We start from the raw sequence: 6,451 nt of genomic DNA, 5'->3' as shown, positions 1-6,451 counted from the left end.
TCGCCTGGGGTCAACAGAAACAGTCTGTCACTGGCTTGGCTTTAAAAAACACACAGTAATAGTTGAAATTGCGTAAGTTGCTTGTAATCTCGCATGTATAGTTTAATTTTCTTCTGGCTAGTGTCTCAGACTGGCAACATACTAATGTTAGTTGCAGACATTGAACCTCGGCATTCGCTCCTCCTGAATATTTTCAACATTGTAGTTGCCAAATTGGCCAATCAGAGCTGAAAACCAGAAAAGAAAATCTAGACCAAACCAACAATTCCAAAGTTTGCCTGCAAATTTTTCCTCTCTCTACTTCCTGTCCTGGAACCAGTTATCAAAACTCTCCAAAGGGACCAAACGATTGATGAGACTAGTTAGCGCTAATATTAGTTTAAACTACTTAGATCTGAAGACAGAAACCCGAAATGGGCGTCATATCTCCAAAATCCCCCGAAGTGAAAGTTTTTACAGTCTGTAGAGCCTAGCGTGTTTCTTCTCCTCTACTACTACGACATCAACTGGGATGACACTAAGAGTGTACACTCAATCTCTCAAGAGGGCTTCTGTATTCATAAACCAAAGGTGAAAGAACTGTTTCAGCTCAGACTATTAGCATGAATGCCTGGCACACCAGACTGCGGTCTGGCCATACGAGTAAACCTTCCTCCGTGCCCTAGAATAGGGAAATCAGATTCTGAGTCCTCCGCACTGCAACGTCTCGCTAGAGAAAAGGACCGCAGAGTCAACCTCATCTTCGGAATCCTCTAAATTAGGCTGACTCTATGCTTACAAACCTGACGGAAAGTGAAGAATAAAAGAAGGACCAGATCCTAGTAACTGAAGGCGTGATAAAGAGATAAGTCCAATCGTCCATCAGCAGCGAGGCCATAGAGCCATATTCACTATTCTGCTCCTCCCAACACTCCTTATAAGAAAGCGTATCAGGCAACTTGACGGAGGTAGGACCCGTGGTTGTAACATATGTATCCTGAAACTTTACCTGGATGAAGAAGATCGACATAAACATCTTGTACTCAGGAAAAGTAGAGAGCTGCTCAAAAAAAAGCACATAGTAAGATGCTTACAATAAAACTAGAGCCCAAACATCGCGAATAGTTGTAATCTAGCAATCGATTGAGGGGTTCCATTTTTCTGAGTATAGTGGCCTCTTTCTACATCTATGTACAAAAGTAACATTCACTAATAGAAAATCTAAAAATTTTGCGTAAGAGATGCGCTTTTGTCCTTTCCACCCACAATATTCGCGATGGAACCTTTTTGTTGACCCTCCTGGGGTTAGATCCTCCTTAAAAAGGTCAACCCCTATGCGCAGCGAGTCGCCCACCCAGAGTTGGCTCTTACGAGTACCAAAAACTCCTGCCTTTGTTTTTCCATTACACGAACGTGACATCTCCCATATCGAGCAGCATGACAGGCACCAGAGTCATGGAGTTTGAAAAACAGAAATAACTCTCATCAGGGTGAGAAAATTACAAAATAAGCAGCAGATAAAACGGGCCTAAAAACTCAGGGAGAATATCTTGCCATTCCGAAACATTTGAATGCTTCGTGATGAATGACATCGCATTTGGTCGGTCACCAGCGTGCTGTTGCGAACAGTGGTTCTCTTGGGATATTATCCAATGCTACCAAAGGTTATTTAAAAATTCCTGAACTTTTTGTACCCGTTGTACCAAATAGCCCGATTAACTCCAGATCCCAAAACCCCACAGTTTCCCTTGGTTATAACTAAGAAAGATATCGCCCAAGAATGAAGGAAAAAAATATACAAAAAATCCCTTAATTTTTTTAGTGTGATCGCACGATGTGGGCCAAGGACGAAGGGACTCCACCAGGCATTATCCAAACAATATCTGAATCTGTCCCGCACCCAGTCTAGGACTTTACTCCAGTGCCTCACGCCGCCTCACAGGCTAAGGACACACAATCCTCAACAAATCCGAACGCAGGACCACTACAAACCCGCAAAAGAAATTGCCTCCAATACAAAACAGACACAGATTTACGGGCTGAACACTAAGTCTGAAATATCACACGAGATGCATTTCAGAATAAGTACTCAAGTGAACAATTTACAGTTCATGCTGACTGTAATATATGGCATTTAGCAACCAGACCCGACACTGATGGCATCATATCCCAAAGTTATAACTAAAGACGAGTCATCAAAACAAAATGCGCTCAATCTGTCCTTCCTTACCGTATACACCAAGGCCCTTCGCACCACGGATCTCAGTCCACTGGCTGCTCAGGTTCTCTAACGGGACCACCAGACACAGAACAGCAATCACGAAGATGGGATAGCAGACGTGAAGCAGGGCCCGCCCCCTCCACCCAGGTGACATGGTAACTTCCAGTACAAATATTCGGCAGAGCTGGTGGTCGCTAATTGCCTCCCCCTAAGAAAAGAATGTTCCCTAAACACCCCTCAGAAAATTCTCTTACACCTCCCAGCACCCAAGTGATGGAACTAAAACCATGTATATTCTAAAGAATGAACATCTTACCCAACACCCGAACCGTAGACTATCTAGCCAGGTACATGTAAGCCCGACGATATCACATCCCTACATGCTCCGACTAATTCCCACATTTAATCATCTATGTTCATTTATATCCAAGATTTCCTTTGTTACCAGATTTCACTTCCCTGTTTGGACAAGATGTTTTTATTGATAAACTTGAACGCGATTGGATCCTTTCCTCTAAGTTAGGTCTCTTCCGCCAAAGGATAGGCCCAACATTAAACCTTATACTCAAAGCAGCAAACCTTTGCTGTTCACATCTGTATCAAGCCGCGTACGAGATAAAGAACACTTCCGACCCACAACCCTGTCATTATAGAATTTTTTTAAAGTTCGCTCCCAACCAATTTTTCCCTTTATAGTCTTTTCGCCTTATGGAGGTCAAAGCCCAACTAGCTTCCGAAAAGTGACCAAACTGCTGATAGGCACCTTTCCCAGGTGCTTACTCCCTGCGAAGAATACCCAAATCATGAAAAATAAACTATCTGTGGACTTAATTTTTCCCTCCCCTTATGTCGAATCCCCCACTGTAGCTGAGGTGGCCAAATCAAGCTTCATCACAACAATCACAATGAACTGGATGAATGTAAATCTTAGTGAAAAATATAAGAGAAGCAACTCCTTGATAAAAACCACCATGGGTCTAGCGACATTGGACACATAGCGAAATCATCATGTAAGTTGCCCATAAAGTCTAGGCTTCTATATTATCCCTTTTGTACCAACCATATATTATTAAATGCCATGGAGACAAACCTAAGTGAGTAATCAGTGCCTTATACTCTTGGAATCTAAGCCAGCGCTTGGTTTGGCCCATTTCGGCATAAACTACAGTACTCGATTATTTTAGTCTCACATGTGCTTGATAAGACTAGCAATAAGTGGTCCCTGGATTCCCGAATCCCATGCTCCCTTGTCTAACTTCCCAAACAAAGGAAAATTAAAGAATGAACAGTTAAAAACTATTTTCATGCTGCTTATCTCCTGACTTGTAAGAATCCGCCTCAAAGCATACTATACTTGAGCCCAGACACTATAATTAGACCTTTGTCTACTAATAAGAACACAGTTTTCGCTCCGCACGCCCTAGCCACCACCAATTAATCTCATATAATCTATTGTTCCTATTGTGCCCTAAAATTAAATTTGATAAATGATCAGCCTCCCTTTTCCCTGCAACGGCTCAAAGAAGTTAGAATACTTTCACTTCAATTGAGCAGTCCCCAACTGAGCGTTTGGCTACATGATCCTTCACAAAGTAGCAAGCATAGAGATGAACAACACCGACAGTAGGCGCTGTGGTTAATGACTTGGCCTGTCATCTGCGCTCTGAGAGCTATAACTAAAAAGGCATTGAGATAGCAGAAGCCTCATGTTCCTTCCTTTTGCTTTTCCAACAAATTGAGATAGATGACTTTCTCTTAAGGGACGATGGGTAACCTCGGCGTTTCCCTGCCTTACTGAAGCAGAACGCGGCCTGAGTTTAATGGGAAAGTCTCAAATCCCTAATAGAAAACATCACCCGCATGTGAAGAGTCTGAGAAGCATTCAGAAAGGTGCAAACACTAAGATATAAACTATCTCCTCTGAGGACTAAAGGAAAGGGATAAATGGGTTTTTAATAGTTGGTCCTCGTCAGACCTTGCCCGGCCATGTTAACGTAGGCCAGTGTTATACTCCTGAGCGGTGTTGTCTCTTCACAGAGGACCTGCGGCCTTAATTCCCAAACTCTTCACCGGCAGCTCAAAGTGTCTCGCTAACTCCAATGCATCGTTTCTATCCAAAGATGGAAAATCCAAGTAACTAAGGACCGACTGCCAATCCTCCCAACGCCAACAATGAAAATTTTGTGAGCCCACAATAGCATGTGAACTTTGTTATTTTAATTTCCCTATCTGAGCCGTCTCCCATACTAATGGATACTGCCTCTGGCTGGCGGTTCTAAGCGGTCGAGATGATCATGATTAATTGTCTGTTAGTAAGGGCAGAACGTGGATTGATTACCCGTATGAGGCACCAAGTGAGGGGTCGGCTTTTGCTTAATTCAAGAAGAAAACCAAACAAAAATCCTTAATATGAGGCATGTAGCCTGTTTATGAAAAATCTTTCGAACATCCATGCTCAGGGCTTTTCTGCTTTAAGAGCTAAGTTAGAGTTCCTGTAGCACCGGAAGCTGGTCTAGGCGCGCGGCGCCGTTACGCATCAACAGCAGGAAGCAGTATGGCCAAGGTATTAAATTAGTTCGGTGTAATCGGAGTTGCGCCACTGACTGCCCCTTGATCAAATGTCCTGACTGATTTAACCTATATGAGCCACCCTCTTAGATAAAGGAACTTGAAAGTCTGACCCAAGAAGCCACCTATCTGTAGCATACTTACGCACTCTTTTGAGTTTCAGGTCCTGCCTCTAAGTAGAAAAGATTTTTAAGTTTTATTTCTTTTTCTTATATTTTTGGTTGTGAGCCTAGCCTTTAACGGCTGAGCCATCTCTCCAGCCCTATTTCCTTTTCTTAACTGAGAAATTGAGTTACATTATTACTGACCATGTATTTCAGTTCATGTTAAATGCACCATATGGTATAGCTAGTGTGTGGTCCTTTGGGGCAATAAAACAATTCTATACAACAAAACCGGATATGGAGGGTGTCTTACTGAGGCAAGGGATGTGGGTCAAGTCTTGGGGCTTTCCTTTCCCATTTGTGCCTTCACTGGAGAATTAGATGGGTGAGACCAAATTACTTCTAAATTCTCTTTGACAATGATAAAATACTGTGACTTGGAGAAAAGGAACCTATATCACAGAAGACCCACTGTAGCAGGCTAGGGAAGCCAAGGCCTGGCATCAAAGGATCAAGGGGAAGGCCCAAATGACTTTTTAATACAGCTAGCACCACAGATACATGTCTTAGGAGATTGCTGCAATGTTAACATGTTACTTACAAATTATTAACAGTTCAGGATGCACCTCAGTTTAATAAGCCTCCTGTTCATAAGAAGTTGATCTATGGGGGCAGGGCACTAGATAGTGCATTCAAATTATTACATTCTATTTCCCTTATCAAATTCATCATAGAAAGGATTTTTTTTTCCAGAAAACCAAACCAAATCCTTGGTAGAGCAAAGGACCCATGTTCAACCAAATGAACTAATAAGCAAGAGCAATTAGAACTGAAAATTCTGCTCAGTTTTATATACTGAACACCCTGCAGCATACATTTCTTCAATTCTATTAAAATACAGCTGAGCAAGCCTAATAGCGAAAGTCTACCAAAAGACAAAAAGATTGATAATAACAAACACAATCATAATTTCCTGTAAATTTGGAGATAATAGGGTCGGGAGCCATTAATATTAGACTTCTTTCAATACAGATATATAGGGGGAGGGGTGTGTGTGTGTGTGTGTGTGTGTGTGTGTGTGTGTGTGTTATACACACATGTATATCAAGTAAAAACTTATTTTACTACCCCTTAAATAAGTCAGTATAGCTATTTATATTGCATTTACAGTGTGTTAGGTATTTTAAGTGATATGGAGAGGAGCCGGGCAGCAGTGGCACATGTCTTTGATCCCAGCACTTGGGAGGCAAAGCCAGGCAGATCTCTGTGAGTTCAAAGCCAGCCTGGTCTACAGAGTGAGTTCCAGGACAGCTAGAGCTACAGAGAGAAACCCTGTTTTGAGAAACAAAAACAAACACTGTGTAGGAGGGGCCGAGGAGACGTCTCTGTGGGTAAGAGCACCTGCTGTGCCGGCCTGACTACTTGGGTTCAGACCCCTAGCACCACAAAAAGAACTGGACATGGAAACTTGACCTTGTCATCCCAGTGTTGGGGAGGTGGAGACAGGAGATCCCTGACTTGCTTCTAGCTACCTGGCAAGCTCCAGGTTCTGTGAGAAACCCTGTCTCAAAAAGTAAGG

Source organism: Peromyscus leucopus, chromosome 3 (assembly GCF_004664715.2).
Source record: "Peromyscus leucopus breed LL Stock chromosome 3, UCI_PerLeu_2.1, whole genome shotgun sequence".
NCBI classification, from domain to species: domain Eukaryota; kingdom Metazoa; phylum Chordata; class Mammalia; order Rodentia; family Cricetidae; genus Peromyscus; species Peromyscus leucopus.
Note: the sequence above shows the minus strand (reverse complement) of the source record.